Source organism: Zonotrichia albicollis, chromosome 15 (assembly GCF_047830755.1).
Source record: "Zonotrichia albicollis isolate bZonAlb1 chromosome 15, bZonAlb1.hap1, whole genome shotgun sequence".
NCBI classification, from domain to species: domain Eukaryota; kingdom Metazoa; phylum Chordata; class Aves; order Passeriformes; family Passerellidae; genus Zonotrichia; species Zonotrichia albicollis.
The window spans coordinates 16,660,161-16,681,871 of record NC_133833.1 but is presented as its reverse complement, the minus strand read 5'-3'; positions in this window follow the sequence as shown (position 1 = coordinate 16,681,871).

The following is a 21,711-nucleotide window of genomic DNA, read 5'->3' as shown; positions in this document are numbered from 1 at the left end:
ACCAAGCCAATCCTCCCAAATGCCCAAGTTCCCAGGCCATGCTGTGATAACAGGGGAGGACACATTGCAGTAACAGAACTCTACATCTGCAGAACTTCTCTCAACATACACGTGATGTTCACCCCTTAATTGGGAGAGCCACCATCTCATTACTCATCTCTAACACAGGCACAGCCTGGATCCTGCAGCCAGCACTGCCCCAAGGCTGCCCTGCCCATCCCAGAGTCACTGAGACTGGAAAAGAGCTCCAGGACCATCAAAGCCAGCCTGTGCCTGTGCCCACCTTGTCACCATCCCTGAGTGCCATGTCCTGTCCTTCCTTGGACACCTCCAGGGAGGGGGCTGCAAACCTCCCTGGGCAGCTAATGTGCTGGGAGCCATCCAAAGGAGGGATTAACTCCAAAATGCCCCCAGCCTGGAGTGGGGTCAGAGGGGGACACAGGGGAAGCTGCTGAAGGGGTGGCATAGGGAAATGGCACTCTGGGGAAAGCCAGGCTGCTGTGTCCCCACCACTGGCAGGGCCCTGCAGAGCTAGGGATGGTCCCAGTCCTCAGACTGGGACTCTGGTGGCTGCCCCATGTCCTGTTTGGGTTTTCTGCTGCCTGAACCGGGGACAGGCTGCAGGGCACAGCTCAAAGGACACTGCACAAGCCTCACTGAGCTGCAACCACAGGAAAGTGTCCTGCTGTCCTTGTGTCCCACTGTCCTTGTGTCTGCTGTCCTTGTGTCCTGCTGCCTTTATGTCCTGCTGCTCTTGTGTCCTGCTGTCCCTGTCCCCTGCCAGCTGCCTTGAGATGGCTCTTATCAGCTGATAAGGTGCTGTCACAGGCCCCTCGTGACAGACAAGCCCTGCTTTGCCATTATCCATCAATCCCTGCCTGCCTGGCTCTCCTTGGCACGCCGGGATCCACACAGGAATGCAGCAGGGCTGCAGGAACACGAGGTTTGCCCTTTGTGGGGCAGCGAGCTGTGACCTGGAGCAGCCTCCTCCTCCTCCTGGGGAACTTCCAGGTTCAGTGTCAGGGGTCTGCAGGGATGCCTTAATGAGCCAGCCGCAAAGGTAATTAATTGTTAATGACCAGGGAAGCTGAGCAAAGGCGCTGCAGGTCGCTGGGCCGCTGGAATTCCCTCACTTCCCCCGAGGTATTTCACAGGAGCCCAGCTGTGCCTCGGGGCCCTCTGGGGGCTCAGCTCTGTCCTGAGTGACTCCCAGGAGTTCTGGGGAAGGAGCAGCAACCTTGGGGAAGGGCAGCAGGCAGAGGGATGCTGCAGCTGGGAAAAGTCATGGTGTGAGAAATGCTGCTCGCTTCCAAAAATGTAAAAGGTTTATTAAAACCTTATCAAAAACATAACAGCAGACTGAATAGAGAAAATATTACAGCACCAGGAGCAGAGGATGTTCCCCACCATGTTCTCACCCACACAATGGAGATTTCACCTTTTAACCCTCTAGTCCCCCCAAAGTTCTGTCCATTGACTCCTCCTTCCCTGCCCAGGGGTGGAGATCCCTTCCTGGCACCTTGAGTGGGGCTCAGGTGCTGCCACAGGAACGAGTGACCCTCCCAAATGTCCCAAACCCAGGGCACCCTGATAACAACACAAGGAGTAAAACACAACTATAAATCTATAAACTCCTGCTGACACACACACAGGATATTTGCCTTTTAACTGTGAGAGTCAGCCATGGCATTGCTCATCTGTCACACATGACACCACTTCCCATCCTGCATCCTCCTGCACAAACTCCCCAGCAGTGTCGGGGGACAGTTTGGTGGAGTTTTCCTCTCCTGGCTTCCAGCAGAGCTTCCAGGGATGCTGACCCTTTGCTGGAGTGGCTGGATCAGGGCAGGATGCTCCTGTGGCTGAGGGAGCCATGTAAGGGGCAGCTGAGGGTGCTTGGGGACAGAGGGCAGAGCTCCCAAGGCTGCAGCTCCTCCTGAGGGACAGAGCAGGGACAGCTCTGAGCTCTGAGCTCTGCTCTGGGACAGGGACACACCCAGGGAGGGCTGGGGCTGGGCCAAGGCAGGGCCAGGCTGGATTTTGGGAGAAGGTTCTTCCCCCAGAGGGTGCTGGCATTGCCCAGGCTGCCCAGGGTATAGGCACAGCCCCGAGGCTGCCAGAGCTCCAGGAGCCTTTGGACAGCACTGCCAGGGATTGTTGGGGGGTCTGGGCAGGGCCAGGGGTTGGATTGATGATCCCTGTGAGTCCCTTCCAACCAGGATATTCTGAGATTCTCTGATTCCATGGCCCTGCTGTCCCAGGAGCTCCCCACCAGCCCTGGGTGCTGTGGTGCTGCCCTGGGCACCCTCAGCTGTTCCATCTCCTGTATCCCCTCAAAACATTGCCTTGCACTTGTGCCACTTGCCCTGGGCTTTCTGCCTCTGCTCTTGGGACACAGCAGGAATTTCTGGCTGGGTTTGAAAGGTTTTCTGGTCTCTGCTGACCCACCTGTTGAGAGAGGTGAGTCCCAGAGCAGAGCTGATCTGGGTCACTCTCTGAGGAACTCTGGCGTTCAGCTCCAGAGAAAATGAACTTTGGGACTCAAAAGTGTCCCTGGCAGAGGTGACACCCACATGTCAACTCTCCTCCTGGCACTGGAGGCATTGCCCAGTCTGCTCCCAGCATGGTGAAAGCTGTCCTGGCATGGCTTGGGTCATGGCAGATGGCAGGAGAGGGGACAGAGCTATGGCCGCTGGAGGGAACGTCCCTGGTCACAGAGCTGGGACCCACAGCCAGGACTGAGGCTGAGCAGGGGCACAACCAGAGCTCAGCCTGGCAGGGACTGCCCAGGGCTGGTGTCCTCACAAGAACACTGGCACAGGGTGCCCAGAGCAGCTGGGGCTGCCCCTGGATCCCTGGCACTGCCCAAGGCCAGGCTGGACACTGGGGCTGGGAGCAGCCTGGGACAGTGGGAGGTGTCCCTGCCATGGCAGGGGTGGCACTAGGTGGGGTTTAAGGTCCCTTCCAACCCAAACCACACTGGAATTCCCTGACTCTTTTCCTGCAGCCAGGATCAAGCCAGAGGAAGGTTTGATTTATTTTGTTGTGCCACCTCTGCAAGATGGGCAACTGCCCCTTCCTGGGCTGTGCCAGGGGGGCCCAGCCCGGTGAGGGGATGCCTGGGGAGGCACCCAAAGCCTGCAGGTCCCTGCAGGGATTGCAGGGAAGGGCTCCAGGCTGGCTGTGAGCAGCCCAGGGCAGGAGCGCACGCTGGGAAAGGCACAGGAAAGGGTTTGGTTTGTGCCAGACCCTGCAACTTCTGTGTCCCTCAGCTCAGAGCCTGCCACCTCCCTCCTGATGTGCAGCTGAAATGCAGATTTGAGTTGAGAATTCTCTTGGGCATGGATTTGTTCCCATGCCAGGGGCAGTGGAGCAGCTGGAGGGGTGGGTGACCCTTCCAGGAGTCTCTGGAGCAGATGGCAGCGCTGTGCCAGGAGAGCTGATGGACACGGGAGTGTCCTAGAGTGGTGTTATGATGCTTGTATCCCCAATTTGTGTGTTCTGTTTATGCTGCATATCATGTTCTGTGCCTTCAAGACTGGCTCTGAAGATTGAATGTTTTGTTTTGTTTTGTGTTTTGTTTTGTTTTGTTGTTTTGTTTTGTTATCATCCTGCTCCCCTACAGTAGGCAGGACACAGACAGGGCAGTACATGGCGCTGCTTTTGCTTTTTGCTCTTGCTCCTTCTTTTGCTCTTGGTTTTGCTTCTGCTCATTAGTTAGTTTAGCTAAGCAGTTCAAATTTTACCCTGGACTGTTTTCCCTTTTCCTTTTTTGGAACCGCTCAAGCCTGCTCCGGCCTGGGACCTGGGAACACCAAGAGTTTGCACCCTGTGGCTGCAGCAGCTGCCCCAGCACCAGAGGGACTGATAACAGAGCAACCACCCCCAAGAGAGACTTTCTGAATTTGTCATCTTTATCAGAGTGGTGACAGAGTGGTGTCACCCAGTATTGTTCCTTTTGTGTGCTGGGGGTGCTGTGCCTGTTAAATAAACAGGTTCTTTCCACTTCTTTCTGAGGAATCCTTCCCAAAGGATTGGGTTGAATTGCAGGGTTGGGTGGAGACGCCATGTGGGTTTGCTTTCTGGAGGGGCCCCCTTTGGAGGTTTTCTCCCAAATTTGCCCTAAACCAGGACAAGGAGTTTTCCTGGAGCTCTGTGATCACACCTCTCACTTTCCAGCCAAACCCCACAGCTGTGCATCCCTCTCTATGCTTAGAAGATTTGGGACAAGCAGCTTCATCCAGAGGGGCCACTGCTGGTTTTTCCCTGGTCACTTGAGTCCAGGGCAGTGCAGCTTTTCCTGAGGAAGATCTCCTGTCCTGCTGCCTTTATAAAATCCCTCATTCCCCACCTGAGTGTGGGGATGCTTTCCTTGGTGTGTGGTGCAAGAGGAATCCTGTGGGATGTGGGAACTTTCCACAGGGACCCAACCTTGCCTGGCTGGGGAGCTGTGGATGGTGCTTTGCACTCTGGAACTGCCATTTCCTTCACCCCACAGCGAAAGCAGAAATGACCAATCCTCCCCCCCTCCGTTCCTGATGCGGGAAAAGCCTCTCCGATATTAATAAGAATCTAATTTTCCATTTATTGTTCCATGAATTAATTACATCGCGAGTAGAGTTACCTTTTACACAGCCATTAAACTTCAGGAAGGCCTCTTTATACCACTCCATGGATAATTTAATTAGCATACTAATGTCTTATTAGCTATAAACCCAAAGCTGGTTTAGAATCACTTAAATCCAAACTCCAAAGCTTTCAGCCAGCCCCCAACCCCTCAGTCTGGATGTGGGCAGAGCACAGCATCAGGCACAGATCCTGGCAAGAGTTTTCCAGGTGTTTTGCCCAGCTGGCGCTGGTGGGATGCAGCACAGCCTGCCCAGCATCCACAGGGTGAGATGCCAGAGAAGAGCCCCCAGCTCCACTCCTAATTCTCATTTCATTCCCTTTTAGCTCTCTTTGGAATTTGCATTAATTGGGCGAGGCTGGAAGAGCCGTGATAATCCATTAGGGATGGACAATTAAAGCCACCCAGGGGATGTGGGAGCTGGGCAGGAGCAGCTGTGGGGCTTTGAGGGGTCTCATCCCCATCCTGGGGTGCAGCTTGGTGTCACCTCCTCCGTGGGACACCCCAGAGCTCAGGGTGGGATGGATTCACCCAAGGAAAGCAGGGGCAGAGGGCATTTGTCCCCTTGGGGGGTGGTGTCTTCTCTGTCCCTCACATGAGGAGCTTTGGGATTAAACCACTGCAGCTCCTGTGTTGTTCCTGCTCTGAGATTCCTGCACAGAGCTGGGATCCTGTCACAGCCTTTCCACAATCTCCAAGATATCCCACTTACACTGGGATCAGGCCTGGAACCCTTGAAATGTCTCAATTTCTGTGTGAAACCCTGTTCAAACTGACCCCTTGTGTGATCCAGCTCCTGAGTGGAACTTTTCCTTCCCTTTGCCCACATTTTCTGAGCTAATAAATAGCTTAATTTGGAGGTTGGAAAATTGACTCAGAGGCAAAGTTTAACTAAATTGAAGAGCAAGACTTCTGCTCGAGTGTAATAATCTGAAAATAATTGATTAATTTGCATGATCCTTCGTAATTGCTTCAATTTACACCCAAGAGGCCACTGTCATCAATAGATGAATAAGACATAATTTTTTAAGTCCCAATAATGCAGGGAATGGAATTTTGGAGATTCGCTCGTTGCACAGCCCCGGCTCAGCCCGCTCCCAGCACACCGTGGGATGAATTGGGCTGGAATTGGATTCACTCATTAAAGATGTAATTACATTCATTATCCTTGGCAAAGAGGAGGCTCCAGCCCTGCCATGGTGACGCCAGCCTTGGGGCGGAGAGATTCCAGCGGGACAAAAGAGTCCAAAATAAAGATGAAATCCCAAAATTTGGCCTGGATGCTCTTTGAGGTTGACAGGGCAAAGCACATCCTGCAAGGTGCTCAGCCCCCAGCTCAGCTTTCATTGCAATTAATGAGATTCCAGCAGGAATCAGTTCCAAAGGGGCTCGACCTGGTGTGGGAGGGAGCAGAGCAAGGCAAGGATGAAGGCAGGTAAGGAGCAGAGCTCAGGAAGGTGTTTGGGCCACACAATGGCCCTTCAAAACCTGCAAATCCAACCTTCACAAGGTCAAGGAACAGAAAATACAGCATGAAAGAGGGGAAACAGGAAGCCAGCAAGGAATAGCAAGGAATGGAAACAAACAATGGATGATTCAAGTCTGGCAGGAACAGGAAAGGCTGCAAAGGAGCCAGGCAGGTCTGCTGGCTCCCTGGGAGTTAAAAGGGAACAATTAAGGAAGATGAGGACACAGCTGAGAAGTGAAATGATTTCATTTCATAAGTTCTCACCTCAGGGGATGTTGGGAAAAGTCTGCTCCTGACTTGCTCCTTGCTGGTAATAAAGGTGAGTTGCTATAAAGGATTAAGGGATCAAATGAAGAGGTGCTGGTGAAAATAGGGAATTTAAAGAATATTGAGTGCCTGGGCCTGCATGGGACATTCAGGGCTTGAGGAAACCTAATAATGCAGGGCTGAGCTGCTGGATGAGCTGCAAGTGTTCATCCTGCTGGAAAAGCTGGAGTGGGATCAGCAGCAATGCCTGTGCCTGTGCACAGGGACATTGGAAATCCAGGAAATGCTGCCTGGAAAGCCTTGTGAAGTACCAGATGTGGGAGCTGGGGTCAGAGTTGTAGGAGGGTGGAGCTCCTGCTGGCTGTGATCCACCCTTGGAATGCTGAGGGAACATGAGGGATCCATCTCACCTTGGATTGCTCCTTTTATCCCATTTCATAGAATCCCAGGATGGTTTGGGTGGAAAGGAACTTAAATCCCATCCAGTGCCACCCCGCCATGGGCAGGGACACCTTCCACTGTCCCAGGCTGCTCCAACTGGCCTTGGACACTTCCATCCATCCATCCACAGCTTCTCTGGGCCCTCTGAGGCCTCCTCATCCTCACAGGGAAGAATTCCTGCCCAATATCCCACCTAAAATCCTCCTCCTTCACCCTAAATCCCTTCCTCTTTGTGCTGTCCCTCCAGGCCCTTGTGACAACCCTTTGCAGGGCTTCAGGCTGATGGAGACCAGGGGGCAGCAGCCCAGGAGCTGCCCAGTTCTGCACCTCCTGCCTGGTGCTCCTGTGGAAATCTCCCCAGAGGAAACAGCAGAGCAGCTAAAGTGGAAAGAGAGAAATGATACTGAGGCAGAAAAAAGGCTCAGATTGCAGGCAGTGTGTGATCAACCCTCTGTGCTCCTCTCTTATGGTGCAGAACACGGAATTATTCAATTCCCCTCAAGGCTGTTCCCTAAAAACCAGCTTGTTGTGCCTCCAATTATAATTTTTTCCACCCTGACCCTAAGAAAAGCAGGATGGGCTTGGGACAGGGAGTTCCTGGATTACCTCCCAGCTGTAGGATCTTCCCCCAAAGGTCTCTTCCCCAGAGGAAGGCCAGCTGGGGAGATACCCCTGGTTCCAAGTGATTTCCTGCCCAGGACACATCTTTACAGCTTGGCACCCTTACCCACAGCACTGACAACACTGAGTCTGGGGTTGAGACCTTTAAGGAGCTCCACGGAAGCTTCTTTGGTGATCACAGCCCTTATTTCAGAGGTCCTGCACAGCTTTTGTTACCAGGAGAGTTTTCTGCCTCCCAGGGACCCCTCAGCTGCAGCCCAGCTCTGCTTGAGACAATGATTTCCAGGACAAACCTTGGTATAAAATCCCAGACCTAAAATAAATTATATTTTCCAAGCCCTGGGCATCCCCCGCTGTCCTTTACACTGGGTTTCATGTGGAGTTTTCTAGGCTGAGGGCACTGCACAGTGTGGAACTGCAGGCACAGGGCTTGGGACACCCTGCCAGTGATTTGTGGGCTGAAAATGCCACCAGGGCACCAAGAGGGCTGGAGCACTTGGGTGACTTTTAAAAATCCCTGTTCAGCTCTGCTGGTATTTAAAGGAGAGATAAATTTGGCTCCTGTTGTGCTGGCCGAGGCAGGGAAGGGAGATGGCTTGGGAGTCATAAAGTCTCTGTCCTGCAAAGACCTTGGAGCTGCTGCTGGTCCCACACCTGAGGAGCAAACAGGCTGCCTGATCTTCCTGCCTCTGCTTCCTTCAGGATTTCTGCCCATGAGGCCTAAAAAGACTAAAATTCATTTGGAAAAATGAATGTATTTGTGGTTCTGCACAGGGTCAGTGGGAGAAAAATCCAATTTTTGGGAAAAATCAACTAGGATGGTCTGCTGTGCCCCACTCAACCTTTTGGGTTCTTTTTAGGGGAGAAATGGGCACTTCACAGCTGAGTTGTTCTGTCTTGGGCTTGGATTTCAAAACTGGAATCTCAGAATTTAGGATGAATCCCAGAGTTTGGGTTGGAAAGGGATCTGAGGGGTTGTTTTGTTCCACCCCCTGCCATGGCAGGGACACCTTCCACCATCCCAGGCTGCTCCAAGCCCTGTCCAGCCTGGCCTTGGACACTGCCAGAGATCCACAGCTGCTCTGGGCACCCTGAATTCCCTCCCAGCCAAGAATTCCTTCCTGTGATCTGTCAGACATTGCAGTGCCCCTGGGTAGTTTTCCCCATTCCTGGATTTTCCTTGCTAAATACAGAGTTTATAATATTTCTACCCTAGTGCTTAACTGGGGCCCATAAATACTGGATGGAAAGCACTTCCAGAATCCCTGGGATGCTGGGAAAAGCCTGAGAAAAGATGTTCCAGCAGCCAGGAACATCTGCAAGCTGACAGCCTGTGAGTTTATCTGGGCAGAGCTGCATCCATGTAGTGATTCCAATTTAATTTCCATGTTTTCCTGCGAAGAAGAAAAACGTCCTGTGTTTCCTGGGTGACTGGAGGAGGTCTGGCTGTGCCAGGCAGCTCTGATCTCCCCCTGCAAGATCTCCTTGGTGGCAGACAGGGAGCAGCAGGCTGGCTAGGCAGGGAAAGGTCTGGGGAAAGGATGTTTTGTAGGGATGTGGGGTTTCATCACATTCTGCTCACCTTCGATAGAAATCACTCAATTGAGGTTGGGGGAATCAACCAGCTCCAAACAAGAGCCATCCCCAAATCCCTGCCCACTCCCAGACAGCCCCAAATCTCTGCCCTGCCCTCCTGGAGCAATCCCAGCTCTGGTTTAGGGATGCTGCAGGAGAAGGGCAGGATGGAGCTGGATCCAAGGACAAGGAGCAGGTGGAGTGAGCAGCGATGCAGAGGGAGAGGCTGTGAAATTCCAGCACTCCCTGAGGAGCTCCAAAGCCTCCTGTCAGTCCTGACATCCAGCCTGTGCCTGCCTCCAGAAATTCCACGTGGATTGCCAAAGTTTTCACCCTCCCAGGAGCCTTCCAGCTTCCAGCTGTCCCCTCCACAGCAGGGAGCTGCTTCCCTTCAGAGCCGAGTGAAGAGTGGAAGGCAGGAGAGAGGGAAAAAAAAATCATGAATATTAATTTGAATTCGAGTGAATTTCAATTAGGCCGTGTTCGGGCTCCACAAATATTTGAGCAGCGCTATTGCAAACAGGGGGGGGAAGCAGATCTGTAACTTTAACACACAAATATTCACAAAAGATCAATTCTGAGCCCCCTGCTCACCATTCATGCCAGCTTCACTCCAACCCCACTCCTGCTTCCAGGCCCAGCTGGGGGGGAGGAGGCAGCAAATGGAACAAATATTCCCATTTTATGGATGCTGGGGGTGTGGGTGTTGAATGGTGAGCTGGGAATGCTGGGGCAGGTGAGATGCCCTGTGTCCTGCCAGGGCAAGGTCACAGGGTGGGAATGGGGTGGATCCAACAGGGATGGAGCCCATGGCAGCAGGAAACAACTCCCAGGAACACTGGGTCATGGAGAGCCAGGAGTGCCCAGTGCATCCCAGCAGGGAGAACCCCTGGTCACTGATTTCAGCTCATGGAGCACTGGGATCATCCCAGGATCAGGAGTGGTTTGGGTTGGAAGGGAAATTAAAGCTCATCCCATTCAGCAGGGACAGCTTCCACCATCCCAGGCTGCTCCAGCCTGGCCTTGGGCACTGCCAGGGATCCAGGGGCAGCCACAGCTGCTCTGGTGTTGAACATTGCAATGCAAGATGTTTTCCATTACCATCTGTATGGCAGATTACCTTTGTCAAGTGGGCAGTTTGCCTTATCTCTCTCTTTGAGTGACCACATTCACACCTCCCTCAGGAGGGGACATTGCTGATAACAGCTATTGAATGTCACTGCATGGCTGATAAGAACTACAACATCCCACTGGGAGACATGAGCCCAGAGGGAGGAGCCAAGCATTGCTACCCAGATATAATCCAGAGGTTTTGAGACACCAGCACAGCTTCTCCATGGGATTCCCCAGAGGAACAGCAGCTGCGTCTCCTTCCACTGGATCTTCAGAGGAAGAATACATCCTTCTCTACAGGATCCCTGCTCCAGCAGAACCACCCCTGACACTGCAGGAGGGCTGAGCCACAATTCCAATGGGACTGCCACCAACACCCTGACCCACAGGGTGTCAGGTTGGGTTCTGACTCTGTCAGTATTGTTCTGGTGTACTGCATTGTTTATTTTACCTTTTTTTTTTTTTCCTCATTAAATAATTGTTATTTCCTGCTCCCATATTTTTGCCTGAGACCCCTTTAATTTAAAATTTATAGCGATTTGGAGGGGTGGGGAGGGTTTACATTCTCCATTTCAGGGGAGGCTCCTGCCTTCCTTAGCAGACTCCTGTCTTTCCAAACCAAGACATCTAGGCACCCTGTGCCAGGGCCTGCCCACCCTCCCAGGGAACAATTCCTCATTCCCAATATCCCATCCATCCCTCCCCCTGGCAGTGGGAGCCATTCCCTGTGTCCTGTCCCTCCATCCCTTGTCAATTGTCTCTCTCCAGGTTTCCTGGGGCTCCTTCAGGCCCTGCAAGGCCACCCTGAGCTCCCCCCAAAGCTTCTCCTCTTCAGGTGAACAATCCCAATTCCCTCAGCCTTTCCTTGCAAAATACAGGCAGGTCCAGGTGATTCTTCTCTCCAGCTCCACACTTCCCTGGCTGCAGGTTCCACGGCAAATATGCAGGCAGGACAAGGTTGGTGTCACCTTGTGAGGAGCAGGGTTTGGGCAGGACTCAGGGATGGGGAAATCCTGCCCTGAGCAATGTGAGCATTCTCTTGATTATGGGAATTGTTTTGGAAACCTCTTCCCTGTCACAGGTGGGCTGGGAGGCCTCCCACTGCACAGGGACTGGAATTTGGCAGGATTTCAGAAGAAAGAGGGTCTTGTGCTATTCCGTGGAGTTGAAGAGGTGGGGACAGGGAAAAGCCACCCAACCCTGACCTGTGCTGTACCGTGGGCTGTCCCAGCCCATCAGGAGGTGAGCAAATCATAAATTCTATAAATCCATTCTACAGGGCTTCTCTGACTCCCAGATGTTCCCCCTGCCCAGGGCCTGTGGCAGCTGGATTTACCTGCCAGGTGGGAAATCCTTTCCTGGGGGATCTGGCCCTGCCTACAGAGAGGGCAACACATTTTCCCTGACTTTAGAGGCCTCTGCTGTGTCCCACTCAACCCTTCAGGTTATTTTTAGGGGACAAACGGGTTCACAGCTGGGTTCTTTTGTGCTGGGTTTGGTATTTCAAACGCATCAGGTGGGTCACACCCAACACTCAATTGCTGGAAAAAGAGACCAGAGAAGCAGCTTGAGCACAAACAACTGGAATGGAAAAACTCCCCCTTAGAAATCCCCCTGTGTGTCCTTCACCTCCCTCTTTTCCCTGGGAATAAGTGCTTTTTCTGTCCCCTGGTCAAGCCTTTGGGACAAGGGACATTCAGAGCAGAGGCAGCTGCTCCCGCGGATCCCCATTGTGAGGCCGCAGGACTGATGGATTGTTCCCTTCCTTGAGAACCTGAGGTTGTTTCTGCCTTTTCACGGCAGAAAGGAACAATAACAACAGCAAATAAAGAGGGGAGAATGGTGAGAAATTAAATCTATACAACAAATGATTAATAGGGCATTTCCTGAGGCAAACAATCACCCTGCTGGGCTCTGGGGGGTTTGGGGACTGCTGATGCCTTTGCTGAGCCCTTAAATAAAATAAAGAATGGGGTGGGGGGAGACTCCATGAAGAGACGACCATTAAAGCCTGGCCTAACAGAGCCAGGACTAATAGGGGCTGTGAAAAACTGCGGCATTTCAGGCAAAGGGCTTCACACTTCCAAAGGTTGTCCTGCTCCTGCAATTTTCCACCTAAGAATGAATCCCTGCATCCTCCTCCCTCTTCTCCTCTCCTTCCCCAGCAGTTCTCGGGGTGGATTCTGTCATTCCTGACTGATGCTGCCCGAGGAATTCATTTCCATCCCCCCCAGCAGAGTCCCCAAAAAACTCCACGCAGAAAAGTCAAAGGAATTAAATCCGAAGCTGCCTGTGGAAGGATAATGAATGTGAAAGACGTGGTCTCTGGTAAAACCCTCCTCTTTCAAATGCAGAGGTTGGGGCAGTGCTATCTCCGAGGGGAAGTACACAAAAAGCTGCAATCAAAATGACCTCTCCAAAACATAAAGAGGACTTAATAGGATTGCTCTGAATTCCAAAGGGGCGCTGGAGCCGGCACGAGTGGGCCTTGCAGTGGGGCATTTATAATCTGCAATTCCATTAAGCAATTTTAATATAGTCTTTGAGGGTGGAAAGTGGTCGTTAATAAAAGTTTAAATTAAAGCCTGCTCGCTGTCGGATTAGATCATTAAAAATGCAGGGTCCTGGCAGCTGCTGGGCCCAGCAGCACAGACAGAGCTAAACCCACATTGGCAGGAGCAGGGAAGAATTCCAAAGCAAACAGGGAGAAAAGGAATAAAACAATTTGATACGTGTGAGTTATGATTCGATATCATGCCTAATGAAGAGAAAAATGTAATCATATTTCATCAGTGCTCAGGGTAATTAGTGAGTGTGAGCAGTAGGAATGGGACACAGAGGGAGAATTTCCTCATGGACAGCGGGGCCAGAGCAGCTCCTAAACTGGTGAGGATCCTCCCCACGGGGCAGGGAAAGGGGGGAATTTCCTCTTCAAATCCATGGGTGGGAATGGGCTGAAAATTCCCAGAGCCTTCCATGAGTTTTCTTGGCAGAAAAGCAGCTTGGATTTCCAGAAATGGTTATTTCTGGGCATCTGGGCTGCAGCAGGAGAAACACACTGCCCCTGGAAACATCTTCTCAAAAGATTGAGGGATCACCCTGGAAGGAGGTCCTGGAAACCAGGATGGATAGCTGAACATGCATCACTGGAGGCTGTGCAGCAAATATTTCAGAGGACAAATGTATAGGATATTTATATTTAAAGGAAACCTGTCATGTATTTATAGATATTTATAGATATTTATAGGAAACCTGTTGCTTCGCCTTAAATTTTGCATCTCATGCAAGGCTAAAGAGAACTGGGCTTGTTCTGCTGGGCCTGATGCTGAAAAAAATCCCCAAGATATTTTCCCCAAAAGATGCCACAGGCAGGGGTTGCCCAGAGCAGCTGTGGCTGCCCCTGGATCCTGGAAGTGACCGAGACCAGGTTGGACACTGGGGCTTGGAGCAACCTGGGATGGTTGATGGGAGGTGTCCATGGCAGAGGTGGGATGGGATGGGATTTGGGGTCTTTTCCAGCCCAAACCAATCCAACCCAGGAAGAAGAAAGAAGGAAAGAAGTGGTGGAAGGATTCCAGGAAGGAATGATTCCAGGAAGGAAAGAAGGATTTCAGGAAGGAAGGATTCCAGGAAGGAAGGATTGATTCCAGGAAAGAAGGATTCCAGGAAGGAAGGATTTCAGGAAGGAAGGAAGGAAGGAAGGAATTACTCCCATGAAGTCATTCAGGTGTGCCATGGCAATTTGCCCTTGGGGTGGACACTGGGGTTTCCACCTGTTGTGACAGAGAGTGGACAAAGAGCTCAGGACAGGGATGTTTGAAAGGATGGAGCCACGTCTGTGTGAGCAGTGCACCTTCAGAAAAGCAGTTTTGCACCTCCATTGTCAGCCTGAAAAAAAGGAAAAATAAATAAAGATTAAATGAAACGAGTTCCATGAAGTAATTTGGATGTGCCATGGGAGGCCCTGGGGTTTGCAGCAGCTGGGACAGGGAGAAAACAGAGTCCGGGCTGGGGACAGGCAGAGATGTTCAGCGGGCTGGAGCTCCAGGGATCCAAGGAAAGCCCGCTCAGGTTCCCAGCAGCAGCAGCAGCAGCACATCCATGCCTTGAACAGCTCCCAGCCCTTCCCAGGAATTGCTTGTGAACACATTTGCCTGCCCATGAATTATTCATGGTCCTAAATGATTGGGCAGATGATTTGTGCAGCACTCCCCGGCCCCGGGGAGGGTTTTGCTTGTACAAAGAGCCGTGCTGGAGGTGTCCGACTGGGGCACACGCAGCTCTACATGAACACTTGTGACATTTTCCCTTCCTCCCAGCTTTTAAGTAAACAAAGTGTGGCTGCCTGAAAGTCTTCCCGGTGTCAGTGTGAATCTGGGCCCGGATGGAGAATGAATCCTGCTCTTTAGTGCGTGGAAAAACATCCTTTTGATGTGGAGCCTCGCTGGTGAGCGTTGCCATCACACAAAATCTTCTTTCTTCTCCGAGCAGGCTCCTCGAGGCGATGTGAGGTTTAGGTATTTCCCTCTGATGGATCATCCCCAGTTGAGTCTCCCTGGAAAATAAAAATGAAGAAGAAAGGCAGTGATTTAACAGCGTGTCCTGGAGAGCGAGGCAGAGGGGAAATGAGCGGTACCTCGGCAATCAGAAGGAAAGGGACCATTGGAATTCAGCAGGATTGGCAGCAGGACGCCCCAGAGATGGGGCAGCAGAGGTGGCCTCTCATTGTGCATCCTCTCAGGGTTCCGCTGTTCATTCTTTCATCTCCTCCTCCGAGTTTTGGTCTCCTGTAGCATGTTGATTTGAATAATTTGGGTCTTTTGTTTGAATAATTCTGGTCTTTAGATGAAAAACCCAAATATTAATTTTTGCCTCTTTGCCTCCCTGACAAGAGAACAGCAAAGGTTTCCTGGGCTGTGCTCCTCAACCTCTCTCACACGGGATCAGGCTGGAGTGACAGCATTTTGGGGGAGGATCTGCTTTGCTGTGGGTGGGAAACCCTGAGGAGTCTTTGAGCTGCATCCGTGGGCCTGAGGATGCCTCATTTTAGGCAGTGACCAGAAAGTGCATTTGTAACATGGTTTGGGTTGAAAAGGACCTCAAAGCTCATCCCATTCCTGCCAGCGCCACGGCAGGGACACCTCCCACTGTCCCAGGTGCTCCCAGCCCCAATGTCCAGCCTGGCCCTGGGCACTGCCAGGGATCCAGGGGCAGCCACAGCTGCTCTGGGCACCCTGTGCCAGGGCCTCACCTCCCTCACAGGGAACAATTCCTGCCCAATATCCCATCCAGCCCTGCCCTCTGGCAGTGGGAGCCATTCCCTGTGTCCTGTCCCTCCATCCCTTGTCCCCCGTCCTTCTCCAGCTCTCCTGGAGCCCCTTCAGGCTCTGGAAGGCGTTAAAGGTTCTGCTTCACCATTCTCAATCTTCTTCCCTGTGCTTTGAATCCTTATCACAATACCAGAAAGGGGAAATCACGAATTCCCAATTTCTGTCTCCAAAACACCAGGACAGACCTCCATGGCCCATCCAAGCTGGATAACCTCAGGCTGTTCAATTTTTTACCATCCCTGTGTCACCCTGTTCCTGTTTTTGTCTTTTTCTCCTGCGTCCTTTATGAGATGCAGGATCAGCCACACACCCAGGACTCAAAATACTGATGGCCCATGGATGTCCCTGCTGGCTCTGGGGACAATTCCTGCCCTGTTCTCTCTGTCCCAAGTGGGCCCGAGCATCCTCCTGGCCTTGTGACCAGGTGTCTGGGTTTGAAGAGACAGGTGTCTGCTGAGGAAGGCAGGAGCCTCCTTTGAAATGGAAAATGCAAACCTCCACCCTCTAAATTGTTACAATTTTGAAATTTAGGGACTCTCAGGCAAAGGTATGGGAATAGCAATAACAGTTCTTTATTAGTGAAGAAAATAAAAATAAGATTAAAAACGCAGTAATACAAACCAACACTGCCAGAGTGATCACAGTCCCTGTCCCCTGTGTGTCAGGGGGTGTCCCAGCCCCATCCCATGGGGGCTCAGCCCTCCTGCAGTGCCAGCTGTGGCTCTGCTGCAGCAGGGATCCTGCACAAGGGGGGAGTTTTCCTCTGCAGCTCCAGGGCTGCTGCAGATGGGCCTGGGCTCCCTCTGGCCATGCAGGGCAGCAGAAAGCTGCTCCTCTGGCAATGCAGGGGGCAAAGGCTGCTGTGCTGTGCCAGGCTCAGATTGGATCCAGGTAGGAATGCTTGGCTCCTCCCCTGGGCGGAGCATCTGCCCATGGGATGCTGGGATTGGATCAGCCCTGCAGGGACACTCAGTGGCCATGGACAGCAGAGATCTGCTGGAGGGAGGGTTGGCTGTGGGAGAGAGAAAGGAAAAACTGCCCCATGGACAGCAGAGAACTGCCCCAGCTCTGACAGATGGGGATAGAACACACACCCCAGCTAAATCTTCCAACCTGAGACAGCAGGCCCACACTGGAGCAGCATTCCCAGGACACCTTCCCAGGGCTCTCTGAACTCTGGGATGAGCACTGGCAGCTCATTCTGAGTTAATCATTGTTTAAGCTCCATTCCCACTCCGGATTTTTTCCCCTTCCCTGCCATAACCTACTATGTATTTACACTGAATTTCACCTCCTGTTTTATTGTCAGGAACTCATTCTCAGCAGATCCTCCAGAGCTTTTCACTGTCACTGTTGGATTTCATGATCCTGAATAATTTTGTCGCATAGGCAAACACTGTCACTTCATCATTCCCCACTTTTCCGGATCATTGATGAGTGTTCCACACTGCAGATCCCAGGACAGGCCTCCAAGGATCCTCGTGGCTTTGTGGAGCACAAATCAGTTATCCTTCCCACAGTGTCATGTTTTTGACTGCTCTTAAATCCATGGAGGGACTTCCTCTTGTGTTCCCTAAAATCTCAGTGTCTCTAAGTGCCTTTTGTGAGGAATTTTTGGAAAATTCAGTTTAACTGCAGCAAATTCTTGCCTGGACCAGTGTTGCCACCTCCAATGAAATGTCATGGATTTGATTTCCCCCGGAGAAGCTTTGCTGATCCTTCCCAGTACATCCACATCTCTCTGGGCTCCTGTTAATTCCAGAGTTTGTCACACTTCCTTTGGATTTGCCTGGCATGGAAAGCACATTCCCTGTCTCCAGCCCCTTCTGCCCTTTTTAAAGAGAACTGATCTCATATTTTCTGCCTCCCATCACCAGGAAAAGAGAACATGGGGTGTTGGTGGGATTGGCCGTGCTGGGGGAATCATGGAATGGTTTGAGGTGGAAGGAACCTTAAATCTCATCCCATCCCACCCCTGCCATGGCAGGGACACCTCCCACCGTCCCAGGCTGCTCCAAGCCCTGTCCATCCTGGCCTTGGGCACTGCCAGGGATCCAGGGGCAGCCCCAGCTGCTCTGGGCACCCTGTGCCAGGGCCTGCCCACCCTCACAGGGAGGAATTTCATCCCAAAATCCAACCTAAACCTACTCAAAGAGTTGCCATTATTTCAGTGCCTTATTCCAGCCTGGTTTTCCCTGAGCCTGGCATATGGAATGCTGTTTTTTCTTGCCACTGCTCTACTTTGTTGTATCCTTGGTGAGATTTCTGCCCCCACCCGAGCCCCTCAGCCATGGGAGGAGAGCTTTGCCAGCAGCAGGTTCTTCCCAGTGTGTGCCACAGGGATGAGAGGCAGGAGAACAGGATCAGAGGCAGGAGAACAGGATCAGAGCCTGCTGGGAGCTTGCAGTGGCTGGCATTGTCTGGTTGGGAATTCTGGGTCACTGCAAGTAGCTCCTGGATGGATTTGTCCCCATCAGAGCATCCCTGCTCTGTTCTGTGCAGGAACATGTGGAAGTTCCACACCTAAGCAGGTGGAACTCTCCACCACACCAAAGTGGAATTTTTGTCCAGATTTTTCCTCTGGGTTCCACAGTTTGGGATCTGCTGGGAGCTCTGGGCATTGCTCTTATTGCAGGGAAAGACCTGCCTGCCTTCAGCATGGCTGGGCTGTGTGGAGCTGACTTGGACACTCCAGCACTGGTTGGATTTAAATCATTAATAAATCAGCAGGAGCAGCCCTGGTGGGGGAATGATCATTGCCAGCGTGTGTCCAAGGATTCTGACTGCTGGGTTCCAGCTCCCAGCTGTCCCAGGAGGCTGAGAGATGCCACATTCCCCCTGTCCTCACAGATGCTGGGGACATTGAGCTGGCAGGACCAGCCTGGCTCCAGCTGAACATCCAGAGCTCCGAGTTATTCCAGCTCCTGAGGCAGCCTTGGAATGTAAAAGAGGTGCCACAGCTCCTCCTCAGAACCAAGCAGATAAAAAATCAATGCATTTGAAAGAGAAATGAAAAATAACGGCTGCTAGAGCCAATATTGCTCCTGCCAGGGCTGAGCCTTGAAGGAAAGCATCTTCCCTGGGAGGGGGATTGAAGGCCTGGAACACAGAGCTGCAAAGGTGACCTGGGGCGAGCACATCCCTCCTGCTGCTCTGTGAGAGTGACTCGGAGCAGAACGAACCAGACCTGGCGTGGGATCCGCAATCCCACGGCAGCCCCAGAGGTTCCAAAGGCTTTGGGATGCTGGGGAGGGGTGGGTGTGCAGCAGCTCAGGTGTCCTGCTGCCTCTACTCCTCCTTGGAAGCCCAACTCCGGGAGTTTTTCCATTGATTTCAGTGCAAACAAGATCAATTGTCTCTTTGGGCTCCTGTGTGGGAATGAGATTATGTTGAATATTAATTTGCCTTGCGATGGGCCCTGACTGTAATTTTCTATCAGCAAAGGAGAATTCATGTATTTCCATAAATTCAGATACTTCCATCTATTCATTCCACATATTCATAGACATTATCTCCATTCCCAGCTCTAGTTCAAACAAAAGTTAGTTCCTTTTACAAATAAATTATTTTCCACTGTTGATGATATTTCTAATTTTTGTAGGCAAATTTATCCATTTGAACAAAGGAGACAAAAAGTATCTTTGATGTAGCAAAGCCTTTCTGAGAGCCGTGCGTAAATTAAAGGAGAAAAGATAGTCTGGAAAATTTAAGGAACGGATGGGAATCATTCCAAGTTACCTTGTACTTAATTGAAGTTCTCAGAAATGTTCTTTTCTTGTTTTCTATATTGGAGCTGTTCCTTGAAGTGTGGCTGAATGCCTCTTCAAGCTGGCATTTAATCTTTGACTGCATATATTTATTTTTCCCTTGTAGAAATGGAAGGGCTCTTTCTGGAATTTCTCCTTTTTGGCATCTCTTCACCTTGGGCTTCATTTTTGGGGAATGCTGCAGGGAAATAGGGCAGCACTGGATGGTTCAGGGTGAGATTTTCCCAAATTTCTGCTGCAGATTTTTGGGAGAGTCTCAAGCCAGTCTGCCTGGCTCCACTGCTCTTAAATGATCCCACTTGGAGCATTTCCTTGGATGTCTTCACCACAACAGGACAATTTGGGGTGAACTCTGAATGTTTTAAGGTGCTCAAATGCTGCCCAGAGCAGGGCTGGAGGAGCTCCAGAGCTGGAATGAGACACAAGAACAGAGCTGGGAGCACCAGGAATTCCTTCATTCCAATTCCTTCATTCCCTGAAATCCATTTGGGGAGGTTCAGGCTGGCAGGGGCTCAGCTGTGTCACCTCCTGCCCCAGCAGGGCCATCCCAGAGCCCAGGGCACAGCAGGGTGTGCTCACAGCTCTGCAATGTCCCCAGGCAGGGACACTGCACAGCCCCTGCACCATCTGCTCAGGGCTGGCACTGCCAGGGCAGCAGTTCTGCCTCCTGGGCAGGGGCAGCTCCTGGGCTCAGGCCCTGCCCGTGGCTCTGGGGCCATGGCTGGGCCTGGAGCAGAGCCTGGGGTGCCCTGAGCTGCACACAGGGACAGAGTGGGACACAGGGACAGAGTGGGGACACACGGACAGAGTGGGACACAGGGACAGAGTGGGACACAGGGACACCCTGGGGACACAGGGACACACTGGGACACAGGGACACACTGGGGACACAGGGACTGAGTGGGACACAGGGACAGACTGGGACACAGGGACAGACTGGGGACACACTGGGGACACAGGGACACACTGGGACACAGGGACACACTGGGACACAGGGACAGACTGGGACACAGGGACAGACTGGGACAGAGTGGGGACACAGGGACAGACTGGGGACACATGGACAGAGTTGGGACACAGGGACACCCTGGGACACAGGGACAGACTGGGACAGACTGGGGACACTGGGACAGACTGGGACAGACTGGGGCACAGGGATAGACTGGGGACACAGGGACAGACTGGGACACACTGGGGACACAGAGACAGACTGGGACAGACAGGGACACATAGGGACACACAGGGACACACAGGGGCACACAGGGATAGACAGGGACACCCAGGGACACAAAGGGGACAGACTGGGACACACAGGGACACACGGGGACACACGGGGACAGACTGGGGGACACAGGGACACCCAGGGCCAGCCAGGGCTGAGGCCCCTCTCTCTCCCTGGGCTCCTCTCCAGGCTGAGCAGCCCCAGATCCCTCAGCCTTGCCTGGGCACGGAGCTGCTCCAGCCCTTGCTCAGCTCCAGGAGCTCCTGGCCCTGCTGTGCTGAGGATCCAGAGCTGGACACAGCAGCCAGAGGTGTCCCCAGGGCTGGGCACAGGGGCAGGATCAGCCCTGACCTGCTGGGAATGCTCTTCCCAATGCTGGAATCACTAAGGTTGGCAAAGCCCTGTAAGATCTCCAAGTGCACCCTGTCACACCCCACACATCCGTTGTGCTATTCCCACCTCTACTCATTTTTTGGCCAATGTTTCCCAGGATTGTGACCCTCCCCTGGCCTGGGCAGCCCATTCCAAAGCTTAACCACTCTTCCAGTGAAGAAATATTTCCTGATATCCACCCTGAGCCTCCCTGGTGTTCCAGCATCCAGTGAATCTGTGCAGTCATTGTTGGAATAAACACTTTGGAGCAGGGATATGCCAGAGCCAACCTTTCCTTCTGCCTGTAGTAAATTAATCACAGTGGTAGAAGTAATAAAAAGAATGGGAACGTTGTCCTGGGTGGGAGATTAAAATCCAGGAGAGCCACAGCTCCCGGAGGAATCTTTAAAAGCCCCATAATTGAGTCACCACAGAGCCCTGCAGTGAGTGAGAGAGGCTGCAGAAAAGCTCCAGACAGGGGGACTTCAGTGCTGGCACTGGAGGAGCCGAGGATGACAAAACTGCCACTCCAAATGGAATAGCAGGAGGTGACTTGGAATTTCTTAAGGCTCGTAGGAAAAGAATAATGAGCAGAGGAGCTATTGGTGCAGCCAGGGGTGTGCAGGACAAAAAAAAAAAAAGGAATATTTTGTGAAAGCAGCTCTAAGAAAACCACTGCAATAGAGCAGGGAGTGGGGGTGGAAGCAATGTCAGCTCCAAGTCCTTGGGATACTTCATTCCAAGTGGGAAAAATGGTGTGACTGGAAAAAAAAAAACCCAAATATTTTAAAACCCGAAGTGTTCTTCATAAACAGTGCAGAAATGAATGTGTGAAAAATTAAATTTGTTTAAAGAAGAGGTGTGAGGAGCAGGGAGGAGAATTAGCAGTGATTTATTGCCACGCTGGC